This window comes from Stenella coeruleoalba, assembly GCF_951394435.1.
Source record: "Stenella coeruleoalba genome assembly, chromosome: 2".
In the NCBI taxonomy this organism is placed as follows: domain Eukaryota; kingdom Metazoa; phylum Chordata; class Mammalia; order Artiodactyla; family Delphinidae; genus Stenella; species Stenella coeruleoalba.
Genome location: NC_137147.1, coordinates 63,722,278 through 63,747,147, shown reverse-complemented (window position 1 = coordinate 63,747,147; position 24,870 = coordinate 63,722,278). Strand labels below are relative to the sequence as shown.

The 24,870-nt window shown below is 45.5% G+C and overlaps 1 long non-coding RNA gene and 1 pseudogene across 2 annotated transcripts in view; both read right to left on the bottom strand.

Annotated features, from left to right (window-relative positions):
- Positions 1–944: 944 nt before the first annotated feature.
- The window catches only part of LOC307182855, a 45,533-nt gene continuing 21,607 nt past the window's right edge, over positions 945–24,870 (bottom strand). The window contains exons 2-3 of the long non-coding RNA XR_013827279.1: positions 2,366–2,448; positions 945–1,288 (exon numbers count right to left, since the gene is read on the bottom strand). This is a non-coding gene — a long non-coding RNA (uncharacterized lncRNA). The remainder of the gene's footprint in view (positions 1,289–2,365; positions 2,449–24,870) is intronic.
- Positions 11,094–12,050, bottom strand: LOC307181847 (WW domain binding protein VOPP1-like; annotated as a pseudogene). The gene is made up of 2 exons: positions 11,684–12,050; positions 11,094–11,606 (listed from the first exon to the last, which is right to left on the bottom strand). The product of its transcript is annotated as a WW domain binding protein VOPP1-like (transcript).

Genomic DNA, 24,870 nt, shown 5'->3' with positions numbered 1-24,870 from the left:
ACTAACAGAATTATTATAAATAATTCCTGTAAATAGAACTGCTAAATCAAAGATTATGTATTTGTAATTTTGATAGATATTACCAAATTGCAAATACATGTCACCTGATGCAACATCCTTTGCCCATTTTTCTATTGCATTATTGGGTTTTTTCTTATTGATTGTGTAGCAATGACTTCAAATATGTTTCCTAATTTGTCCATTGACTTTTGACTCAGCTATGATTGTTTTTGCATGGATACATTTTTAAAATCATGATTGAGTTTTTCAATCTTTTCTTTTCTGAGTGCTATAATTTGTGTCATATATTTAAAGGTTTTCTTCAGTCATAAATTACAACAAGAAAATCTTTTATGTTTTTTTCCTATTTTTATGGTTTTATATTTTTCTATTTAAAATCTGTAACCCATCTGGAATTTATCTGGTAAGATTTGAGGTACGGCTCCCATTTTAATTATGTATTTATTGTTACAGCTAACTACCCTGTTGTCCAAACATCATTGATAAAAATCCAGTGTTCCCAGTGATTTGTAATGAGACCTTTAGCATATGCTAAATCCCTATTTGTTTTGGGGTCTACTTCTTGATTTTCTATTCTGTTTTATCTCTCTATTCACGTACCAGTGGCATCCCAGTTTGATTTTTAAGAACGTAACTAAAAGGAATTGTACTTCAATTTTTTAAACTTTATGTATCTCCTTAAAGTAACTCTTCCTTTGGGTCAGTGATCCAGGGAAACAAGGTTTCCTGTCCGTGTCTTACAACATTGTTTACTTTCCCTCAGATAGCTCAGGACTAGATTTTTCTTAATCTTCCAGGAAATGAAATTTAGCCTCTACCATCTGAGTGGCATAGTCAAATGAATGGCATAACCTTGGGCTTATGAGATGACCATAGGAATAGCATATTTTACTTTTCCAAATCCTGGTGCATAACAGGGTCACAAGGAACAGGCTCTTTTATTCCTGTGGTCATCGCTTTAAAATAAAGTTGTATACTTAATGAATATTTACTATAAGGCAAGTTGCTTCGGTGAGGATGCTTTTGGCTTCAAGTCATAGAAACAGATTCAAACAGCCTTTCACAATAAGGAAATGCATGAACTGCGGTAACTAGTTCTCAAGGAGTAGGGGGTTGGACAGGCAGTGTCAGTAGCCTGGCCATGTCATTACAGATCCAGCCTCTTACCATTTTGTGTTCCTCCATCCTCAGTCATTGGGTCCATTCTCAGGCCGATGGCAAGATGGCTTTGGCATTTCCAGGTATCCTCTCCAGACATGAAAACACCCTGAGAAAGAGACAGCAGCTCGTTCTGTTCTCTTTCTTAGGAGCAAGGGAACATCTCCCTGAAGTCTCCCATGTGTGATTGGTCAGAATTGGGTGACATTCCCATTCCCAAATCAATCACTGACAACAGGAATGTGATTAGCTTAAGGCCAATTAGACCCACCCCTGGGCTGGCCAAGGGTGAGTTCCCTCCAAGGCACATGGCTGCTTGAAGAGGGTGAACATCTGCAGAAAACCTGGATTCTCATAGTAATGGAAGTGGGTAATGGTTGCTGATAATGAGTCTGCCTCATCCCTCTCTCTCTTTCTCTCTCCTGACTGGTTTCCTTTGCAAGACATCCAACAATGTCCCCCTTCACACACACTTAGTGTTTGGTCATGTATTAACTGCAAACTGAAGAATTCAATAAACACTCATTGAACTCATACTATATGCCCAAAATGTGTGAGGAGCTGAGGACTAGAAGAAGGAAAGACAGGGATTCTGATCTCAATGATGTCATGGGAGAGGCAGAAAAGTAAGGAATTCCTTAATTCCTTAGTACAGTGATAGGTGCTACGTATTGGTACATAACGTAAGGGTGCTATGGGAGTTCTAAAGAATGAGTAACTTCACGGGGAACTTCATGGTAAAACAAATGGAATATTCCAGCTGAGCTTTGAAAGATAAGCAGGTAATCAAGGAAGAAGAACATTCAGGCAGGGAAATTAGCTAGTACCAAGGACCAAGAAGGCATGGGCCTGGCATGCTCAGGTTACTATATGTGTTCTTTATGTCAGGCTACTAAGTGAACATGGCAGTGAGGCACCGTTTTACCCAAAGAATGAAGGTGCCTGGGGGGAGTTTAGAGGCCTGGTTTGCAACTTTGGTTTTTACTGTTTAAGAGACATCATCAGTGGATACCATCCCTAAGAAGTTCTGAGAGAGGTTAAAGCTAATTGCAGCATTCAAACACAAAGAGCAGATTATTAATCAACTTTCTGAGGTGACAGACCACCTCTCAGAGACCCCTAAATCTTTCTTTCACTTCACAATCAAGCTTCTTGCAAACGATATCCATACTAGCATTCTTCTCACCTCCATTCATTCCTTAACCTCAACCCACTGAGGTTAGCAATATGATGGCTGTTCCTGCTAAGGTCACCAGAGGCCTCAATAAACTGTGAGACACAAAATAGAATAAAACCACCAACAACAACAACAATAAACCCTTCCAATCACATGAACTATTTATAATTCACAAATTACACTGGTTAATACATTTAGAGACCCCGGGCACTGAAAGTATGAATTCTTTCTCCCACTGCAGTATAAAATTAAAAGCAATCCTAAATCATATTTTTTTCCATAAGGGCTTCATTTTTTTAAATAAATCATATTCTTTCAAAAAAATCTTTCTCTGGACCCCTGCTTTGTTGCTTATTTAAGCATATGCCCACCAGCTGAGTAATCCAGCAATAAAGATATTCATACCTTGTTTGTAGTAGGTTAAATGACGTCCCCCCCAAAAGATATATTCACCCAGAACCTCAGAATGTGACCTTATTTGGAATAAGGGCCTTTGCAGATGTAATTAAGGTGAAGATCTCTAGACAGATGATCCTGGATTAGGGTGGGCCTTAAATCCAATGATTTGGATTTAAGAGAAAGAAACAGAGAATCACAGAGACATGTGGGGAGAACACCACATGAAGATGAAGACAGAGACTGGAGCAATGCATCTACCAGCCAAGGAATGCCAAGAATTACTGAAACCCCCAAAGCTAGGAGAGAAACATGGAACAGATTCTCCCTCAGAGCCTCCAGAAGGAACCAACCATGCTGACACCTTGATCTGAGACTCCTGGCCTCCAGAACTGTGAGAGAATAAATGTATGTTGCTTTAAGTCACTCAGTTGTAGTAATTTGTTACGGCAGTCCTAGGCAACTAATACATTACTCCGTAACAATCTGAATTAAAATCAGGTAACTTTTGATTATAAGAAACTCAGGAAGAGAGGAATTTATTTTAAAGAACTGCAATCTCACAGGACACAGAGATGAGAAATTAAGCCTCCTGCTTTTGGAGCTGGGAACCAGGGCGGGGAAGGAAAGTGACTGTCCATCACTCAAAGTCATCTAATAAACTCTCTCGTATTGCTCCCTCTGGGAGTCATCCCATGCTGACCCCTGGCTGTCTTCCTTTGCTTCATCACTCTCTGGGTGCGTGTGGCTCTTCCAGGTGACTTCAGCCCCAGTCTCTGTAAATTTCAAGTTTGTTCCCCACATCTAACTGATTTTGTCTCTCAGCAGCCCAATTACAAATTGTCATGTGAGAAACTGGGTTGGCTCAACTTAGAGTTACCTAAGGGCTAGACCCCCGACGAGCCATCCGGTGCCCATCGCTGGCCCAGTTATAGCACATGAGAGGTGGAGCCCCGTGGCATGCGTGCTGTGCCTTCCAGCCTTTGGGCAGAACTCCCACTACAGAGGTCACAGTGGTGCAGGCAAAACTTGGCCCCTCTGGTGCAATCTGGTCATTTTTCTCCCTCCCTCGCTAGACTATGAACCCCTAGAGGGCAAGAATAGAGGTCGCAGTGCCTGGGACATGGTAGATTTTCAAGGGGAGTCGGTTAAATGCAAAGGAATTAGTTGAGCTTTGTAGAACTGCAAGAAAAAGGTAAATGTTTATACCGCTTTCTCTGTTCTTTCTTGACAAAGTGGTCATTTTAAAGCTGACTTCCTTTCCTTACCTCATTCTCAGAAATAGCAAAGAGACTATCTCTGGATATTTGATAAAAGGGCACTCACAAAGCCACACAACCTCACTGCGGTCCCTGATCAGCGGATCTAAGGTCAACAGTTCCCTCACCTCTTTCTCTCTCTCCATTGGTGTCCAAACTCCCTAATCTTTTGGCTGGTGCTATGATCCTTCTTGACAGAGAGCTCAGGGAAAGAGGTTGTTTGAGCCATCCTTTGCCTGTTTTTCCTTTTCTTTTCTTCCCTTTTAAAAAAATGGATTTTTCCCCACAGAGATCTTTTTTCCCAAATTTTAAAAAATTTAAGTATAGTGATTTACAATGTTGTATTCGTTTGACGTTTACAGCAAAGTGAGTCAGCAAAAAAAAAAAAATATATATATATATATAGAGAGAGAGAGAGAGAGAGAGAGAGAGACAGACAGAGAGAGACAGAGAGACAAAGAGACAGAGAGACAGAGAGATCTTATTTTGACAACACAATCTGGTGTAACATTCTTTCAAGAGACTGCTTAGTTTCTAGAAACTCTTCCTTTGCTTTAGCTACAGCTAGTTTGTTGAGACCCTTTTGCTAATAGCCTCTCCCTCGGGTCTAAACTTCCCCAAGTACACAGTGCTGGGCCAGGGTCTGGTGGAGATCAGAAATAAAAAAGGACCAGAAGAAGACATAACCTCAGTCACTGCAGATCTCGCAAAGCATGGGGCACCCAGCTGGGCCAATCCAGAGAGGGCGCAGGAATCCTCAGGGGCGTCATCTGCATGAGATTTGCAAACCAAAAGGATCATCATCCTGGAACCCATACTTCTCAGTCAGGCGGGGAAAAGCTGATCATTCTTGTGCTAATCAGATGGACAGGTTTAGCTGAGGCAGGGAAGGAGAGAAAGGGGATAATTCCTGAAACCATTCTCTTTCTTCCAAGTCCAGCAGCCCTCCTGGCTCAACTGAAGGCCCCCCAAATTGTCATTAAAGCTGCCCCAAAGGAGAAATATTGGAAAGGGAGCATATGTAGGGACCTTTTAAAACCCTGCAAGGCATTGACATCATGATTCCTTCTGTGATGAATCAGAAGTACAGAAAACTAAGTAAAATATTTTGTTCCCAAACTGGAGCCGTTTCTAAATTTAAATGTCAATCATCTCTTCTCTTCCATGTATGTACCAGCAAGAGGCAGCCATGGGTGCTGTCAAAAGACTGCGCAGAGATTGGTTCAACATGGCAAAGTAGAAGGACATGCGCTCACTCCCTCTTGCGAGAGCACCAGAATCACAACTAACCACAACCACTGGGTGGGTGACTCACAAGCTAGAAAACAATTATACCACAAAAGTCCACCCACTGGAATGAAGGTTCTGAACTCCATGTCAGGTTTCCCAACCTGGGGGTCTGGCAACAGGAGGAGGAATTCCCAGAGAATCAGACTTTGAAGGCTAGCAGGATTTTGACTGTAGGACTTCAACAGGTCTAGGGGAAACAGAGACTCCACTCTTGGAGGGCACACACAAAGTAGTGTGTGCATCAGGACCCGGGGGAAGGAGCAGTGACCCCATAGGAGACTAAATCAGACCTACCTGCTAGTGTTGGAGGGTCTCCTGCAGAGGTGGGGGGTGGCTGTGGCTCACTTGCGGGATAAGTACACTGGCAGCAGAGGTTCTGGGAAGTACTCCTTGGTGTGAGCCCTCCCAGAGTCCATTAGCCCCACCAAAGGGCCTGTAGGCTCCAGTGCTGGGTTGCCTCAGGCCAAACAACCAAAAGGGATGAACTCAGCCCCATCCATCAGCAGACAAGCAGATTAAAGTTTTACTGAGCTCTGCCCACCAGAGCAACACCCAGCTCTACCCACCACCAGTCCCTCCCATCAGAAAGCTTGCACAAGCCTCTTAGACAGCCTCTTGCCTCACTCACCAGAGGGCACATAGAAGAAGCAAGAAGAACTACCATCCTGTAGCCTGTGGAATGAAAACCACATTCGCAGAAAGACAGACAAAATGGAAAGGCAGAGGACTATGTAGCAAATGAAGGAACAAGATAAAACCCCAGAAAAAGAAACTGAACGAAGTGGAGATATGCAACCTACCAGAAAAGGAATTTAGAATAATGATAGTGAAAATGATCCAGGACCTTGGAAAAAGAATGGAGGCAAAGATCAAGAAGATGCAAGAAATGTTTAACAAAGACCTAGAAGAATTAAAGAACAAACAAACAGAGATGAACAATACAATAACTGAAATGAAAAATGCACTAGAAGGGATCAATAGCAGAATAACTGAGGCAGAACGGATAAGTGACCTGGAAGGCAGAATGGTGGAATTCACTGTTGCGGAACAGAATAAAGAAAAAAGAATGAAAAGAAATGAAGACAGCCTAAGAGACCTCTGGGACAACATTAAACACACCAACATTCGCATTATAGGGGTCCCAGAAGGAGAAAAGAGAGAGAAAGGACCAGAGAAGATATCTGAAGAGATTACAGTCAAAAACTTCCCTAACATGGGAAAGAAAATAGCCACCCAAGTCCAGGAAGCACAGAGAGTCCCAGGCAGGATAAACCCAAGGAGAAACAGGCTGAGACACATAGTAATCAAACTGACAAGAATTAAAGACAAAGAAAAATTATTAAAAGCAACAAGGGAAAAACAACAAATAACATACAAGGGAACTCCCATAAGGTTAACAGCTGATTTCTCAGCAGAAACTCTACAGGCCAGAAGGGAGTGGCATGATATATTTAAAGTGATGAAAGGGAAGAACCTACAATCAAGATTACTCTACCCAGCAAGGATCTCAATCAGATTCGATAGAGAAATCAAAAGCTTTACAGACAAGCAAAAGCTAAGAGAATTCAGTACCACTAAGCCAGCTCTACAACAAATGCTACAGGAACTTCTCTAAGTGGGAAACACAAGAGAAGAAAAGGACCTACAAAAACAAACCCAAACCAATTAAGAAAATCGTAATAGGAACATACATATCAATAATTACCTTAATTGTGAATGGATTAAATGCTCCAACCAAAAGACACAGGCTCACTGAATGGATACAAAAACAAGATCTGTATATATGCTGTCTACAAGAGACCCACTTCAGACCTAGGGACACATACAGACTGAAAGTGAGGGGATGGAAAAAGATATTCTATGCAAATGGAAATCAAAAGAAAGCTGGAGTAGCAATACTCATATTAGATAAACTAGATTTTAAAATAAAGAATGTTACGAGACAAGGAATGACAATGCATAATGATCAAGGGATCAATCCAAGAAGAAGATATAACAATTTTAAATATATATGCACCCAACTTAGGAGCATCTCAATACATAAGGCAAATGCTAACAGCTATAAAAGAGGAAATCGACAGTAACACAATGATAGTGGGGGATTTTAACACCTCACTTACACCAATGGACAGATCATCCAGACAGAAAATTAATAAGGAAACACAAGCTTTAAATGACACAAAAGATCAGATAGATTTAATTGATATTTATAGGACATTCCACCCCAAAACAGCAGATTACACTGTCTTCTCAAGTGCACATGGAACATTCTCCAGGAGAGATCACATCTTGGGTCACAAATCAAGCCTCATTAAATTTAAGAAAACTGAAATCATATCAAGCATCTTTTCTGACCACAACACTATGAGCTTAGAAATCAATTACAGGGAAAAAAACGTAAAAAACACAAACACAATGAGGCTAAACAATACGTTACTAAATAACCAAGCGATCACAGAAGAAATCAAAGAGGAAATCAAACAATACCTAGAGACAAATGACAATGAAACAACAACGACCCGAAACCTGTGGGATGCAGCAAAAGCAGTTCTAAGAGGGAAGTTTATAGCAATACAATCCTACCTCAAGAAACAAGAAAAATTTCAAATAAACAATCTAACCTTATACCTAAAGGAACTAGAGAAAGAAGAACAAACAAAACCCAAAGTTAGTAGAAGGAAAGAGATCATAAAGATCAGAGCAGAAATAAATGAAATAGAAACAAAGAACACAATAGCAAAGATCAATAAAACTAAAAGCTGGTTCTTTGAGAAGATAAACAAAATTGATAAACCTTTAGCCAGACTCATCAAGAAAAAAAGGCAGAGGACTCAAACCAATAAAATTAGAAATGAAAAAGAAGAAGTTACAACGGACACCGCAGAAATACAAACCATCCTAAGAGACTACTACAAGCAACTCTATGCCAATAAAATGGACAATCTGGAAGAAATGAACAAATTCTTAGAAAGGTATAACCTTCCAAGACTGAACCAGGAAGAAATAGAATATATGAACAGACCAATCACAAGTAATGAAATTGAAACTGTGATTAAAAATCTTCCAACAAACAAAAGTCCAGGACCAGATGGCTTCACAGGTGAATTCTATCAAACATTTAAAGAAGAGCTAATATCCATCCTTCTCAAACTCTTCCAAAAAATTGCAGAGGAAGGAACACTCCCATACTCATTCTACAAGGCCACCATCACCCAGATACCATAACCAGAAAAGGATACTACAAAAAAAGAAAATTACAGACCAATATCACTGAAGAGTATAGATGCAAAAATCCTCAACAAAATACTAGCAAACAGAATCCAAGAACACATTAAAAGGATCATACACCATGATCAAGTGGGATTTATCCCGGGGATGCAAGGATTCTTCAATATACGCAAATCAATCAAAGAGATACACCATATCAATAAACTGAAGAATAAAAACTATATGACCGTCTCAATAGATGCAGAAAAAGCTTCTCTTTTTTTCACACCCAAATTTATTTTTATTTTGCATACATAGGAAACATGACCCTATGAAAAGACCAAAAAAGAGAAATGAGCCAAGTGTTACAAGAGGAAAAGCATGCACCAATCTGCTCCCAGTTCACTCCTAGCCACACACTCAACGGAACTCTATGGAACTTCACACACCAGGAGGTGGACTGGCTCCAAGTGGTGGGCACTGTCCACTGACAGCACGGCGGGAAACAGAGTGGGCAGGAAATGTCACTGAGAGTGGAATTTCCACACACAGTGTCACTGCCCACAGTAGTGGATTCTCACTCAGGTTCAAGGGAAAACAAAATTCATCTCACACAGACATGAATATAAAATCTTTGAGTGCTACCTAAATCATTCAGTCCCAAGATCATTTGCTATCAAAAAGATAAACAAAATTTCATCATGGACATTTGGGTGTCTACTCAGCTGCACCCAATCCAACTCCAGGGGCAGCTCTCGGGTGCTTCCTCATCAGAACAGTAAAGGGAGAAACTGGGCCTGAAAATGCAAAACGAATGACCTGGAGGAAGAGGAACTTTTGGACCCATGTAGTTGTCCTGGGTTGTAAACAGCAAATGTTGCAGTTTGTTATCTCATTCGAATCAAGGACTTGAGTGCGGGAGGTACTGAAGTTGGGGACAGGAGTTCAGAGGTCACACTCGGTGGTCAAAGACACCAGCAGCAGCACCCGTGTTCACAGACTGTTTCCATGGTGTTCGTCTGGCTCCGAGAGCATCCCGTGGAATTCCCGGGGAGGCCTCCAGACTTTCCATCCTTAGAAAAGGTAAGTCACCGTGGCCCCATCCTGATTCCTCACTCCTACTCCATAGACATGTCCCAGTAGAGCAGGGACAGGGTGACTAGGGCTAGGGAATGAAAACCCTCAGTATCCACTCCAGTGAGGTGCCCTGATGCTCAAGTTCAATGAGTGACAACTTCTCAAGAGGCTCTGTTTAGTTCATTTCAAAAATAAGCACCCTACCCCCACCCCCCACCACTACGCATACAGGGACCTACATGTCTTGGCTACGTGGCTTTGCCCTTCCTATACATGACCTGTCAGGTCTCAATCTGGGTTTAAATACATGATCGTGGGCATTACTCACTATGCAGAAGAGCAGGACTCAGGCCCCCTAACAACTCCAGGACTACCTGTGATCCCAGGGCCAGAGAGGTTTCTGAGCCAGGGTTTGCATTTCCAACCAGATCTTCCTTATTCTAATTTTGATTAACTCCTCAGTGAAATCTATTCAGTCCTTTTTGAAGAGATCTCTCTGCAGTCCTGGGGTTTTGCGTTCCCGTCTTTTTCTTAGCAAGCTCTTCCTCTTCAGAGCCTGGTGTACACCTGCTGAGATCAGTCAGCCAGGGCCCAGGCCTGCCCAACCCAGGCTTAAGCCACGGACTGCGCCCTGCTGGGACACCTCTCTCCAGGGGCTGATGTGGCTTCCCAGCCGGATGTGCCTCTCTGCTTTGAAAGTGTCCATCACAACCCACCATCAGAGCTACCTCAGGGGAGGGCGCAGAGGTGCCTGGCCGTGATCACAGGCCAGAGAGCTGCTGACGTCCAGGAAGGACTCTGAGTCTGACCTCAGGACAGGACTCCACAGCACCTTCCACAGGACACACTAAAAAGGGCTCGAACATTTTTTTCCCCAAGTCAGACCAAGTGCTCATCAAATGCAATGTCCAGTTTGAGGCAGGGGGCAATTTCCCATGAATTTAAATAACTTTCTTTAGTGATTTTCAGATAACTATAGACATCAATGTAGCCTCATTCCGGATCCCCATCTCCTTGAGGTGCAAGCCATACCCAGGGCTCTCCCAGCCCTGGCTGTGCAGAGGGCAGCTCTGGTCTTCAGGAAGGGGATGGAGAAGAGAGGGCTCAGAGGATGTGCCACCAACGCCTGTTTCTCTGACAGCTTTTTGAAGAGGAAGACTGTCCAGCATGGGGCTCACACAGCTGGCCCTGTGGGGCCTTGCTTCCGATGGGCCGCCTGCCATGTGGTGGCCTTCCGGGTGGCGCAGGCCCCTCCTCGCGTTCACGCGTACTCACCTGCACGTGCCCTGCCTCACCTTCCGCCGGGGTCTCTCCCCTGAGGGTCTGGGCACACCACCCTAGGGGGTCAACCCTTGGGACTCTCCACTCAGCCAGAGCACAGATTACATTGGAAACAGAAGCAACAGAGGAGACACGGGGTGAATTCAGATCCTGGTCCTCCAAGGGAAACCTGAAAGGAAGCTGTGCTTGCTTTGAAGATGTCAAAAAGGAATTTGCCCTTTAGTGGCTCATAAGACCATTCCTGGAAGTGAACAGTGATGGGGCCAGGGAGGGCGAGTGACAGCCTCTCCGGCCTCCCCGGCCAGTTGCACAGGCAGGTGCCAGGCAGCTCCCGGCCACTTGGCCTTCACCACCTGTTCATATGCGGGCAGGGCGTGTCGAAGTAGGAAGGGGGCGGTGGGTAGGCTGTGCTTCCCTGGGGTGAGTTGGGCTGGACCTGGAAAGCCATCGCCACAGGGTTCCCAGCAGGATTCATCCCTGGTCCTCCAGGGTCAGTGTAAAACGGCAGCCCCAGCTTCTGGGCTCCTGGAGTGGGGTTCGGGGGCTGCCTGGTGTAAGACACGTTGAATGCCAGCTCCTCAATCAGCGGCGCGGGGTACATGCACCTCCGGATGAAGAAGCCGGCACCACAGCAGAAGAGCACGCCCATCATCAGGAGGAACCCAAAGCACCACAGCCTCTGTATGGAGAGGGCCTGCACACAGCACCTGGAGCCACAGCAGTCCTCGTGAGGGCGGCATCTGTTTGCTACACATCCTGTGGGCAGAATTACAGTGGTTTCCCTCTGGGGAGGCCCTGTAACCGGATGATCAAAGACATATAATATGTTGGATAGAGTCCTTCAAAATACCAGCAATGCTTTTGGGCCTCTGTGCAGTCCACGGGCAGCCCAAGCAGCAGCGCAGCCACACTCCCGGCCAGGCAGCCCATGGCTGCACATCCTCCTGGTCGCAGGCGCGGGTCAGCAGCACGAGCCCTGTGAGGGGGCCAGCCAGCTGGCAGGCGGGATCCCAGCCGGGGTCGCAGGGGCTCGGGCAGGCGGGCGGGGAGCCGGGCTGAGTCACGCAGCCCTTGCCGCATTTGCCACGGGCCTCGCGTGTCAGAAAAAGCTTTTGACAAAATTCAACACCCATTTATGATAAAAACTCTCTAGAAAGTGGGCATAGAGGGAACCTACCTCAAAATAATAAAGCCCATATACAACAAACCCACAGCAAACATCATTCTCAACAGTGAAAAACTGAAAGCATTTCCACTAAGATCAGGAACAAGACAGGGATGTCTACTCTCGACACTATTATTCAACATAGGTTTGGCAGTCCTAGCCACGGCAATCAGAGAAGAAAAAGAAATAAAAAGAATCCAAATTGGAAAAGAAGAACTAAAGCTGTCACTGTTTGCAGATGACATGATACTATGCATATATGATCCTAAAGATGCCACCAGAAAACTACTAGAGCTAATCGATGAATTTGGTAAAGTTGCAGGATACAAAATTAATGCACAGAAACCTCTTGCATTCCTATACACTAACAATGAAAGATCAGAAAGAGAAATTAAGGAAACAATCCCATTCACCACTGCAACAGAAAGAATAAAATACCTAGGAATAAACCTATCTAAGGAGGTAAAACACCTATACTCAGAAAACTATAAGACATCGATGAAAGAAATCAAAGATGACCCAAACAGATGGAGAGATATACCATGTTCTTGGATTGGAAGAATCACTATTGTGAAAATGACTATACTACCCAAAGCAAGATACAGATTCAATGCAATCCCTATCAAATTACCAATGGCATTTTTTACAAAACTAGAGCAAAAAATCTTAAAATTTGTACGGAGACACAAAAGACCCCGAATAGCCAAAGCAATCTTGAGGGGAAAAAATGGAGCTGGAGGAATCAGACTCCCTGACTTCAGACTATACTACAAAGCTTCAGTAATCAAGACAATATGGTACTGGCACATAAACAGAAATATAGATCAGTGGAACAGGATAGAAAGCCCACAGATAAACCCAGGCACCTATAGTCAACTAATCTATGACAAGGGAGGCAAGGATATACAATGGAGAAAAGACAGTCTCTTCAATAAGCGGTGCTGGGAAAACTGGACAGCTACATGTAAAAAAATGAAATTAGAACACTGCCTAACACCATACCAAAAATAAACTCAAAATGGATTAGAGACCTAAATGTAAGACCAGACAGACACTATAAAACTCTCAGAGGAAAATATAGGAAGAACACTCTTTGACATAAATCACAGCACGATCTTTTTTGACCCACCTACTAGAGTAACAGAAATAAAAACAAAAATAAACAAATGGGACTCAATGAAACTTAAAAGCTTTTGCACAGCAAAGGAAACTATAAACAAGACGAAAAGACAACCCTCAGAATGGAAGAAAATATTTGCAAACGAATCAACAGACAAAGGATTAATCTCCAAAATATATAAACAGCTCATGCAACTCAACAGCAAAAAAACAAACAACTCAATCAAAAAATGGGTGGAAGACCTAAATAGACATTTCTCCAAAGAAGACATGCAGATGGCCAAGAGGCACATGAAAAGCTGCTCAAGATCACTAATTATTAGAGAAATGTAAATCAAAACTACAATGAGGTATTACCTCACACCAGTTAGAATGGACATCATCAGAAAATCTATAAACAGAGGGAACCCTTTTGCACTGTTGGTGGGAATGTAAATTGATACAGCCACTGTGGAGAACAGTATGAAGATTCCTTAAAAAACTAAAAATAGAATTACCATATGACCCAGCAATCCCACTACTGGGCAGATACCCAGAGAAAACCATAATTCAAAATGACACATGCACCCCAATGTTCATTGCAGCACTATTTACAATAGCAAGGTCACAGAAGCAACCTAAATGCCCATCAACAGACGAATGGATAAAGAAGATGTGGTACATATATACAATGGAATATTACTCAGCCATAAAAAGGAACAAAATTGGGTCATTTGTAGAGCCGTGGATGGACCTAGAGACTGTCACACAGAGTGAAGTTAAGTCAGAAAGAGAAAAACAAATATCATATATTAACGCATATACGTGCAATCTAGAAAAATGGTACAGATGAACCGGTGTGCAAGGCAGAAATAGAGAGACAGATGTAGAGAACAAACGAATGGACACCAAGGGGGGAAAGCGGGGGGCAGGGGGATAGAGGTGGTGGGATGAATTGTGAGATTGGGATTGACATATATACACTAATATGTATAAAATAGATAACTAATAAGAACCTGCCCTATAAAAAATAAATAAATTAAAATTTTTTTTTAAAAGGCTGTGTAGGGGCTTCCCTGGTGGTGCAGTGGTTGAGAGTCCGCCTGCCGATGCAGGGGACACGGGTTCGTGCCCCGGTCCGGGAAGATCCTACATGCCGCGGAGCAGCTGGGCCTGTGAGCCATGGCCGCTGGGCCTGCGTGTCCGGAGCCTGTGCTCCGCAACGGGAGAGGCCACAACAGCGAGAGGCCAGCGTACCACAAAAAAAAAAAAAAAAAAAAAAAGGATGTGTACATGGTAGACCCCACACACGCAAGGCATATGGCACTCATACTCATGCTCACATATTCACACACACACACACACAAAATGCTTGCAGCTGTCCAGAGAGATGAATGGCCCAATTACCCTGCAACCAGCACCCAATTCCATGGCGACTGGATTTCCAGAAAGTCAAAGCTGAGGGACGCTGGTGTCCCCGGCGTGGGAACAACTGCCAGGGTCCCCATCAGGTACCCAATAACTGTGAATGAGTGGACCTTATGAACAAATGGGGCCACTGGGCAGTTTGACCAGCATTAAGACAAAGACAAAGCACCTCATCTGGAGTCTTGTACATCCACAGAAATGGTCTAGCCAGAGGCAGCCAACACTGAACCTGGGATCTCTTCTCACTGGAAAATTACCCTTCCACCACACCCACCCCTTTCCCAATTCTCCCCTCACCCTGGTGAAAGCTCACAGGCAGTGTCCCACCCACCCTAGCTCACTTCCCATTCACTCACTCATTCAGCAAATGTTAACAGGCACGCACTGTGTGTCAGTCAATGTGCCAGGCCCTGGAGAGACAGGGAGGCCAGACACAGCCTGCTTCTCAGCCCTGCTGGGGACAGGGAGGGAGCCGTCCCTCTGTTCCTCTCTTTCGGGGCACGCTCCACACCAGGCCAGCTCTTCAGAGAACCACGGCTTCTCCATTTCTTCCTCCTGAGGCCTCACCCTCGTGCAGGAGCAGCAGCTCAGAAAATCTCTGTCTTTTCACTTGTATTATAGGATTTTTTTTTTAAATAGCAGCAGCAGCCTTGCCTTCCGAGAAGCCTGTGGCTTTGGTTAATATTTACATGTATTTGCAATTCCTTTGTACACACGGAAGGGGAAAGAAAGGGTGGGGAAGGGAGTTTTGCCAGGGAATGAAAATGCACCCTGGGCCCATCCTCAAAGTGCTATTGCAATTGCCAACTTAAAATCAAGATGCAACTTGTTTAGCTAAAATTCAGGTAATTTCTGTCACTCCTACTCTGGCCCTTCTTCCCCTGCAAACTCGCAGCTCCTTAGCTGGCCTGTGCATCGGTCCCATTCATGTGTGAGGGAGCTGTAGCTGGTCTTGGGCTTATATGCACTGGAAATTTTCTTTTTCTAATTCTGCAGGTTTGGGTCATTTTCAGAGAGCTCTGTGGGCACCCTCTGGTGGCTGACCGAAAATTTTACCTGCAAAAATTATAGTTGAACTGGGAAGGCTTTATTTGGCAGTCAGGCTCTGTGGCTGGATGGTGGACATTGTGAGTTTATGCGCTGTACTTTGTACCACCTCTTTCATCACACGATACATGGCTGGAACCGTGGCTCTGCCCTCTCTGAAGGACTGGCACCTTATAGAAAGGGCAGAGCTAAGACACAAGGCCTCCTTGTGGGGGCAGCTTTTCCAGATCAGCCTGGGTGGGGAGGATGAAGGGAGCACTTCCTTGGGCTCTCAGAGGACTCAGCCCTGAAGGAGAAGCCACTGCATTCCCGGAGCAGGCCAGGCTTGAACAGCATTCTTCCCAGAGTTCCCGCTCCTCCGCTGGTCCTAGGGGCAGCCATTCCTGAGAATCGTCCTGGTCTGTGGGCAAGGGCAGGGACGGGAGGGAGCGTGGAGGAAGAGAGGCAGGAAGGAAAACTCTCCACCTGAGGATGACGCCCCAGGCCCTCAAGTCAGGGGACCTGACGAGCATAACTGTTCTGTCAACACGATAAATGCCCGCACCTCATTTTCCTTAGCTCGTTCTTCTCCAAGGATTTTATTAGTCTCAGGAGAGTCCCCAAAGTCAGCTCAGGTTGCCTTCATTTTGCAAAAAGAGGCCCCACGAGGTTAAGGACAAATGTGACGTCACCCAGCCTGCCAGCGCAGGCCAAGCCTGGAGTTTTCTCACCCGCCGGGTTATGATGCTTTGATATTTACCTGCAGCCCGTGGTCTCAGTCACCTCCGCCCCGCACTCTATCAGAGCAAACCACTCTCAACCAGCAAACCGTGGCGAGACCTCTGAAGAGCAAGATCTTAAGGAAGGGCACACTTTGAGGCACAGGGAAGTGCCGTGTCACAAGTGGGTTCCGGAAGCTGGCAAGAGAACCAGGTGGCTCCGATTCCAGATTCTGCAATCTTAGGCCCAAGCCCTATCTTTTACCTGGAAACAAAGAGGTGCTGTCTACCAGGAGCAGCCTTCTTTATTGCCACCATTTTTCATTTGCTTTCCTTCAAAACCAGGCCCCAGGGCACAAGGGAAGCCCAGCTCCCGATGAGCCATCAGTCACCCCACACTGGTGGTGGCAGCCCCGTTCTGCCTGGCTGGGTCTGAGAGCACCATGGGGCAGCGGGAAAATGTCCTTGGTGGGCAGCCCAGAAGCTAAGATGTGACTGGAGCAGAGCAAGAAAAACAAACAGAACAAAACAAAACCCAGTGTGACCACATCTGTGGGAACAGACCATTCAACTACACTCAGAGCCATCACCCCGGAGGCAGGGCAGTCCGGGGAGCTCCTGTTGAATCTGAACTGAGCGTGTGGGTTTCTCCCTCTAACCCGTGCTTCCAGCAGAAAGAAAATACTATTGCGAGGTCACTATGTGCCAAACACGCAGGATGGAGCAGGTATCGTGCTCATTGCAGCTACAGGAGAGCTGCCGCCCACTCTAAACCCTTCATACAGATTACCTCATTAGTCCTCGTGACAACCAAATGAAGGAGGTACAGCTAATCCCCCATAAAAGAGGACACTGAGACAGAGAAATTACATAATCTGCATCATGCATATTGCCAGTGGTGGAGTCAGGATCCAACCCTGGCCATCTGGCTTCAGAGCTGGTGCTCTTAAACCACTTCACCCTGTGGTTTCCTCCAGTATGTGCTAAGAGCTCACTGAGCCTTCATAAAAGCTGCACGTAGTATGTCCTAGCACCCCCATTTTACTGATGAGAAAACAGAATCATAGAGGAGCTGAAGAAGGTTATACAGCTAGCAAGAGGCAGAGCCAGAACTTGAATCCAGGTAGCTAGACTCCTGAATCCCAGCTCTAATCATCACACTCTACCACCTCCCTTTAAGCCAGGGCAGTTTTCCAATGCTCCCACTCGCTAGGTTTTGCAAAATTCCTGCTGGATGTTGGCAAGCACCACTCTGGCTTTGCGGCTCACCCCAGAGCCCAGGGAGAGGCCCTCCTGCCCTCCCAGAGGCAGATGTGAAGGGGCACCTGGCCCTCCGCACACTGCTCCAGGGATCCCCCCCCCCCCCCCCCCGCAGGAGCTAGTGGGTTCATTGCCACTACTGACTAGCAAAGTAACCCGAGTCTTGATTCTGCCCCTGTCACCTGGGTTTGTCTATGTGGGGCTTCAGACCTGGGAAGGTGTCCCTCTCTCCTTAGCCAGATTATTCCTATTTCCTTGGAAGCACAAATGTTTATTTTATGGGACATAAAGGCAGAGCCAGTTCCTTCACGGGGTATCGGGCTCCCCAGGGCTCGCCCTGGACGGCCACTCAGGAAATTGGGAAGCCTGGCTCAACCGCAGCGCTGCTCTGAGGGGCCAGCATCCATAGGGTGTTACTGCATTTTCCATTTGAATTAACGTTGATTAAATCAAACATTTAGCTGTTTGATTAAGAAATATCTCAGGCAGATTCTTCTCCTTTCTGGCTTATTGATCACATAGCTGGCTCCCTCCCAAAAGAGATTCTGGCCTTTGTCTTTTAAGGTTCATGTTCTGCTAGGTTGAGCGGTTGAGTTGTATCAAATGGGATCGACACCATGACCCCAACTTTAAATCGCCTGGTGCCTGTGCTGGCTGTCTCCCATCTGTCACTCCAGAGCTCCCTTCACACTTCTCCAACCTGCTCTGTGTGTGTGCCAGGGGGCTGGCCTACAAGGACACATCAGTGGGTTCCTTATCCTCTGGCTTTCATTGGATCCATTTGATGGAGGTCACTGGCAGTAAATAAGCAGGCAGGAGGTGAGAGAAGCCAAGGGGGTTGTCCCCTGGCTCTCTTCCTGCCAGGCTACCATGGCTTATCTGTGTCCCACCACTGAGGCCACAACTCATATATTCTATCATATATTCTAGTAACCACTGGTGGTTATAAACTACCCCCAACACTTAATAGCTTAAAACAACCGCAAACATTTATTTTCCTGATGAAGCTATCATTTGGACAGGGCTTGGTGGGGCAACTCATCTCTGTTCCACGTGGCATATGCTGGGGCAGCTTGACTAGGGTTGGAGAATCCACTTCCAAGATGGCTAGCAAGTTGGCGTAGGTTATGGTCTGGGCAAGCTTAGTCAGGACTTAGCAGAGGCCTCAGTTCTCGAGGTGGGCCTCTACTTGGGGCTGTTAGACTTCCTCCCAGCAAGGTGTCCATGTTCCAAGAGCAAATGTCCAAAGGAAAGGAAATGGAAGTTTCCAGTCTCTTAAGACCTGGGCCTGGAAACAGATACAACACCACTTCTGCCACGTTCTGTTGGTCAAAGCAGTTGCAGAGGCCCCTCTGATTCAAGGAGAAAGAACATAGACCCCACTCTTGATGAAAAGGGTATCAGAGAATTTTATCTATCTTTAATCCACTACATTTTATAAGTGCCCCTCCTATGGCTATTCCCTCCAGGTTCCAATAACTGGTCTCCTCCCTTGCTCCATCGGGCCGGGGGTGGAGCAGCTCGCTCCCTGATAGTGCTTGCCCAAGGTGCTACACCACCCCTGGTTTCCCAAACCCTGATCACACATCTGTAACAGTCTCTTTACTAAACTCCCCCTCAAAATATCCAGCTGGAGTGTACCCAGGTATTTGCTGGGACCCTGGCAACGTTCCTCTGTCAAGTTCTTCTTTGCCCACACGGGAATATCCCATGAGACCACCCTCCTCAGGATCTTTCCTCCCAACTCCCACCAGCCCCCATACTCCCCACACTCCAATCTCCTTTCAACTTTACCTAGTGCTTTCCTGGGAAGACCTCTGCTCAGTCATTAACTGCGGTAATTTATCAAAATAACTCGTGCTTCCATGCTTCCAGGGTGCTCAAAGGCTTCATGCCCACCTCACCCAGGAAAATGGTTACACAGTTATAGAACGCTACAGTTAAATCTAAACCCAAAGAGAAATGCCTAAAGGTAGAAATGTGTGACCCTCCAATTAAGCTAATAAGGGCGTCCTTTTGGTCCAGCTAGCCTGCCAGATCCCCTCAGACCACACAGACAACCTCTAAACCTTCCTGCTCTTAGCCTCCCCTAGACATTTACCTTGACCTTGGATCCCCAGGCAGAGATTGACGATCTATTTTCCCTTCTTTGGCTTTTCCCTGACGACTCTCATGCCTTCAACGTGGGAACTGTAACTGATAAATTCAGGACTAGGGCGAAAGGGCATATTTACTGCCCCAATGCCTCATTTCATTCAAAGACAAGTGTATTTCCAGTCATTGAGAAGGAACAAAGGTTGTATTTCTATGACTCTGTAAAAGATAGCATTTTCTGGATTCTTATCTGGAACCCTGATAGTTATGGTATCTGTCACGTACTTAATCAGCAGAGACGAGAAAGGCAGCACTAAACTATCTCTGAAGCACTTTCTTATCTTCTATTACTTCCAGAACTTCTTTTCATTAATGAATTCATTGAAGAAATATTTATTTGAACATTTGCTGTATGGGGCAGGCACTGTATGAAGCACTGGGAACAATGATGAGCAAAAACAGATGAACTAGAAGATACATGACACAAAGATTTACACAAATAAATGGGATATAACACACTGGGATACCAGCTTCCTTGTAATATGAGGGTGTATAATAGGGAGATAGTGATAATCAGTGAGGTCAGGGATAGGTTTCTGTCACCCTTAAGTTGCACTAATGCTCCCGCCCTCTACCAAGCTCAACCCTGCCCTGCGATAATGTAGAATAGATAAAATGAAAGTGTTAGCCCTGTTGCTTGTAGCCCTGAGCTGCTGAGTGCTAGGGACCTCCACCTACAGTAGCCCTGTCAGGTCCCCAGTCAAACCCACCCACCCTTTGAGATATCAGGAGAACCACTCCCATCAGTGGCAGGTATGTGGAGTCTGTCTAGGGCTTCTTCTAAAGCAGAGTGAACCTTGTTTCACAGTGACACATCCAGGTCTTCCATGATGTCTACCTGTTGCCACGTCAAGTTGTCCAAGGTCTCTCTACCAAGCAGTCCCAGCCCCATTTACTAGGATGCCTCAGAGGTAATGTTGCCAGAGATGTCAGTGGCGTATCTGGCTCAACTCTTTGCCCAGGTCTTTTTTTTTTTTAATTGAAGTATAGTTGATTTACAATGTTGTGTTAGTTTCAGGTGTACAGCAAAGTGATTCAGTTATACATACGTATATATGTTCTTTTTCAGAGTCTTTTCCTATATAGTTATTACAAAATACTGACTATAATTCCCTGTGCTATTCAGTAGGTCCTTGTTGGTTATCTATTTTATATATAGTAGTGTGTATCTGTTAATCTCAAACTCCTAATTTATCCCTCCTCACCCCCTTTCCCCTTTAGTAACCATAAATTTGTTTTTTATGTCTGCATCTATTTCTGGTTTGTAAATAAGTTCATTTGTATCATTTTTTTAGATTCCACATATAAGTGATATCATGATATTTGTCTTTGTCTGACTGACTTCACTTAGTATGATAATCTCTAAGTCCAGCTATGTTGCTGTAAATGGCATTATTTCATTCTTTTTTATGGCTGAGTAATACTCCACTGTCTATAGATACCACATATTCTTTACCCATTCATCTGTAGATGGATATTTAGGTTGCTTCCGTGTCTTGGCTATTGTAAATAGTGCTGCAATGAACACTGGGGTGCATGCATCTTTTCGAATTAGAGTTTTCTCTGGATATATGCCCAAGTTCAGGTCTTTAAAGAGCTGGGTTTTATACCTTCCCTGAGTCCATGTGCTATAGGATCCTATGGAAGTCTTTCTACCATGAAGCTGGGTATTACTATCCTGATATTTACTTTGAGTTGCTCCTCTCCTTATAGCTAATCATGGGGGAAACGACACATTTAGGCAGTAGCCAAGGTTCTCTGGGCCCCATGTTCACTCTGTCTTCTAAGGAGAGCCAGGCACAGTGGGCAGCCCCCCGGGGATTCTGTGTCCTCCAGATGCTGCCCATGTTACTAGAGCAGACACCCCATCAAGCCCTGCCCTGCCCTGCCCTGCCCTCCTCCTCCCTGCCTGTGTGTGCAGAACGTGCGTCCGCCTCACAGCTGAGGCCCACGTGTTAGGATGAGTGTTCCCATCTGAGGATGCTAGTCTGGTAAGGCAGCAAACAGCTGCTGAGAGAAACATGAATCAGAATTGGATATAAATGCTGGTGCTGCCACGTACCAGCTACGTGCAATTGGGCACCATCCTGAAACAGCCTCAGTTTCTTCATCGGCCCAAACAATGAGATAATCATTTCCACCTTCCCAGAATAAATAACAGCAACCCTACGCAATGCTGGGAACCCAGAAGGCTATACTCAGCCATCTGCTCCAAGACTAAAAAGCAAAGGTGCAGATCATGAAAAACACACTCCATTTGCTGAAATAAAACACTCTACCCCGGAGAGGAGGACTGCATCCTGGACACTTCGGTGGCAGAGAAGTGAGATCCTGCAAAGAGCACCGGGGTAGGGGTTGAGTTGGGCTTCCACGTGCAGTGGAAGTTGAAGGGGTGCGACAGGAGGAGGCCCGCCAGATCTAAGAGGTTCTGTCAGTCCGAGGGCGCAAGTGTGGATATGGGCAAGGCTTCAGACAGAGCGGGCCCACTGCCCTAAATTGCTGCACTGACCTTCACTCAGGCCAGCCTGTGCAGAGAAGGAGGGAGTAACACCGACACGTGCCCCACGCGCCCCTAGAAAGGGCGAGCTAGTGCCTCCCCACTTCTGGGACCACCTACAGGATCTGCGAAGGGGTCTAACGCCACCAACACCACCAGCAAACGAGCCTTGACGACCCCTCCAAGCTGAGTCCAGAGAGGAAGAGCCTCCCTCTGCCTGGCTTGGAAAGAGGCTGCAAGAAGCAACAGCCCCTGGGGCTCAGCACAGCGGGCCAGCTTCCAGAGCTTCTGAATAAATGCATGTTGTGCTGCGCGCCCAGAGGACAAGACTGCCTCTCCTTGGGTGACCTTGCTGCCAGCAGCGCTTCTGTTAGCGCGTGGACTTTCATCATATTCAAAAGAGTCTACGTTTGAAAGAAGTTAAGCCGAAGGAAGCTGGGAAAAAAGGAGTCAGAAGAAGCCCGCTGGGATAGCATAACCCTTCAACCAAGTTGTCACCCGGGGCCTAAGTGCGTCGTGGGCAGTACACAGAGGGGGGCTTTCTCTCTCACACACATTTTGCCAAAAGCAAGGCTTACCCGAATCACCGTGATCATCATCGCAGTTACTGAGAGTTGACCATGTGCCTGGAGCCTTACTGAGCACTCCCCACCCATCGTGGAATTCAACCCTCACAACCAGTCCGTGAGGTAAGTGTATCTCTGTTATACAAACAGGGAAACCGAAGCTCAGAGATGACAGAGCACCAGCCCCGGGTCATCACTGTTGATAAGTGGTAAAGCTGCAAGATTACTCTTTGTGAAGAGTAATGAAGAAAAGTACAGCATCTTCGCATTAGAGTCCCGTCGGGACAAGGGCTTCAAAGTTACAGACTCTCAAGATGAGAAGGGACTTTAAAGTCACCCCAGTCACTCACTCCAGGCTTCTCTGTCTCCTGTCCACCAAGGGCAAGAAGGACGGATCCCTGGGCCCTCGGTGAAACATCACCTCATCCCTGTGCTCTTCCCCAGACGGCACACACTGTAAATTGTGCCCGGGAGGATTCGAGTACTTCCTTCTTTTTTTTTTTCAACATCTTTATTGGAGTATAATTGCTTTACAATGGTATGTTAGTTTCTGCTTTATAACAAAGTGAATCAGTTATACATATACATATATCCCCGTATCTCTTCCCTCTTGCTTCTCCCTCCCTCCCACCCTCCCTATCCCACCCCTCTAGGTGGACACAAAGCACCGAGCTGATCTCCCTGTGCTATGCGGCTCCTTCCCACTAGCTATCTATTTTACGTTTGGTAGTGTATATATGTCCATGCCACTCTCTCACTTTGCCCCAGCTTACCCTTCCCCCTCCACATATCCTCAATCCATTCTCTAGTAGGTCTGTGTCTTTATTCCCATCTTACCCCTAGGTTCTTCATGACCTTTTGTGTTTTTTTGTTTTTGTTTTTTTTTTTAGATTCCATATATATGTGTTAGCATGCGGTATTTGTTTTTCTCTTTCTGACTTACTTCACTCTGTATGACAGACTCTAGGTCCATCCACCTCACTACAAATAACTCCATTTCGTTTTTTTTTTATGGCTGAGTAATATTCCATTGTATATATGTGCCACATCTTCTTTATCCACTCATCTGTCGATGGACACTTAGGTTGCTTCCATGTCCTGGCTATTGTAAATAGTGCTGCAATGAGCACTGTGGTACATGTCTGTTTTTGAATTATGGTTTTCTCAGGGTATATGCCCAGTAGTGGGATTGCTGGGTCATATGGTAGTTCTATTTTTTAGTTTTTTAAGGAACCTCCATACTGTTCTCCATAGTGGCTGTATCAATTTACATTCCCACCAACAGTGCAAGAGGGTTCCCTGTTCTCCACACCCTCTCCAGCATTTATTGTTTCTACACATGAAAGAATGCTCAACATCATTAATCATGAGAGAAATGCAAATCAAAACTACAATGAGATATCATCTCACACCGGTCAGAATGGCCATCATCAAAAAATCAGGTACTTCCTTCTTATCTCATCTTCTTATTTAGGAAGTTCAGAGAGAGATGTGGCTTCGAGGGCCTGTGACCTGTGAGTCACACAGCGCCCCTTGCTCAGAAGGGTCCCATGCTGGGTTTACTGCTTTGCTGTCACTGCCTTGAAATTGTTAATAAAATTTTTTTTTTTTTTTTTTTTTGTGGTACGCGGGCCTCTCACTGTTGTGGCCTCTCCCTTTGCGGAGCACAGGCTCCGGATGCGCAGGCTCAGCGGCCATGGCTCACGGGCCCAGCCGCTCCGCGGCATGTGGGATCTTCCTGGACTGGGGCACGAACCCGTGTCCCCTGCATCGGCAGGCGGACTCTGAACCACTGCGCCACCAGGGAAGCCCGTTAATAAAATTTTTAACAAGGGATCCTGTATTCTCATTTTGCAGTGAGTCCCGCAAATGTCGTATCTGATTGTGGACAGAGCTTTAGGTTTAGGGCAGGGAGAGGCAGCCATTCAAACTACAGTTAGCGTCTTTTGCCTGTACCCTCTTCTCATAGAAGTGGGCTGCCTGGTGACAACACCACAAGTGATGAAGCCCAGAGGGCACTGATGTGCCCCTTTCCAACAAATGCAGATAAAACAGATACTTTAAATGTGTCAATATGGGAGAAATTGTTTT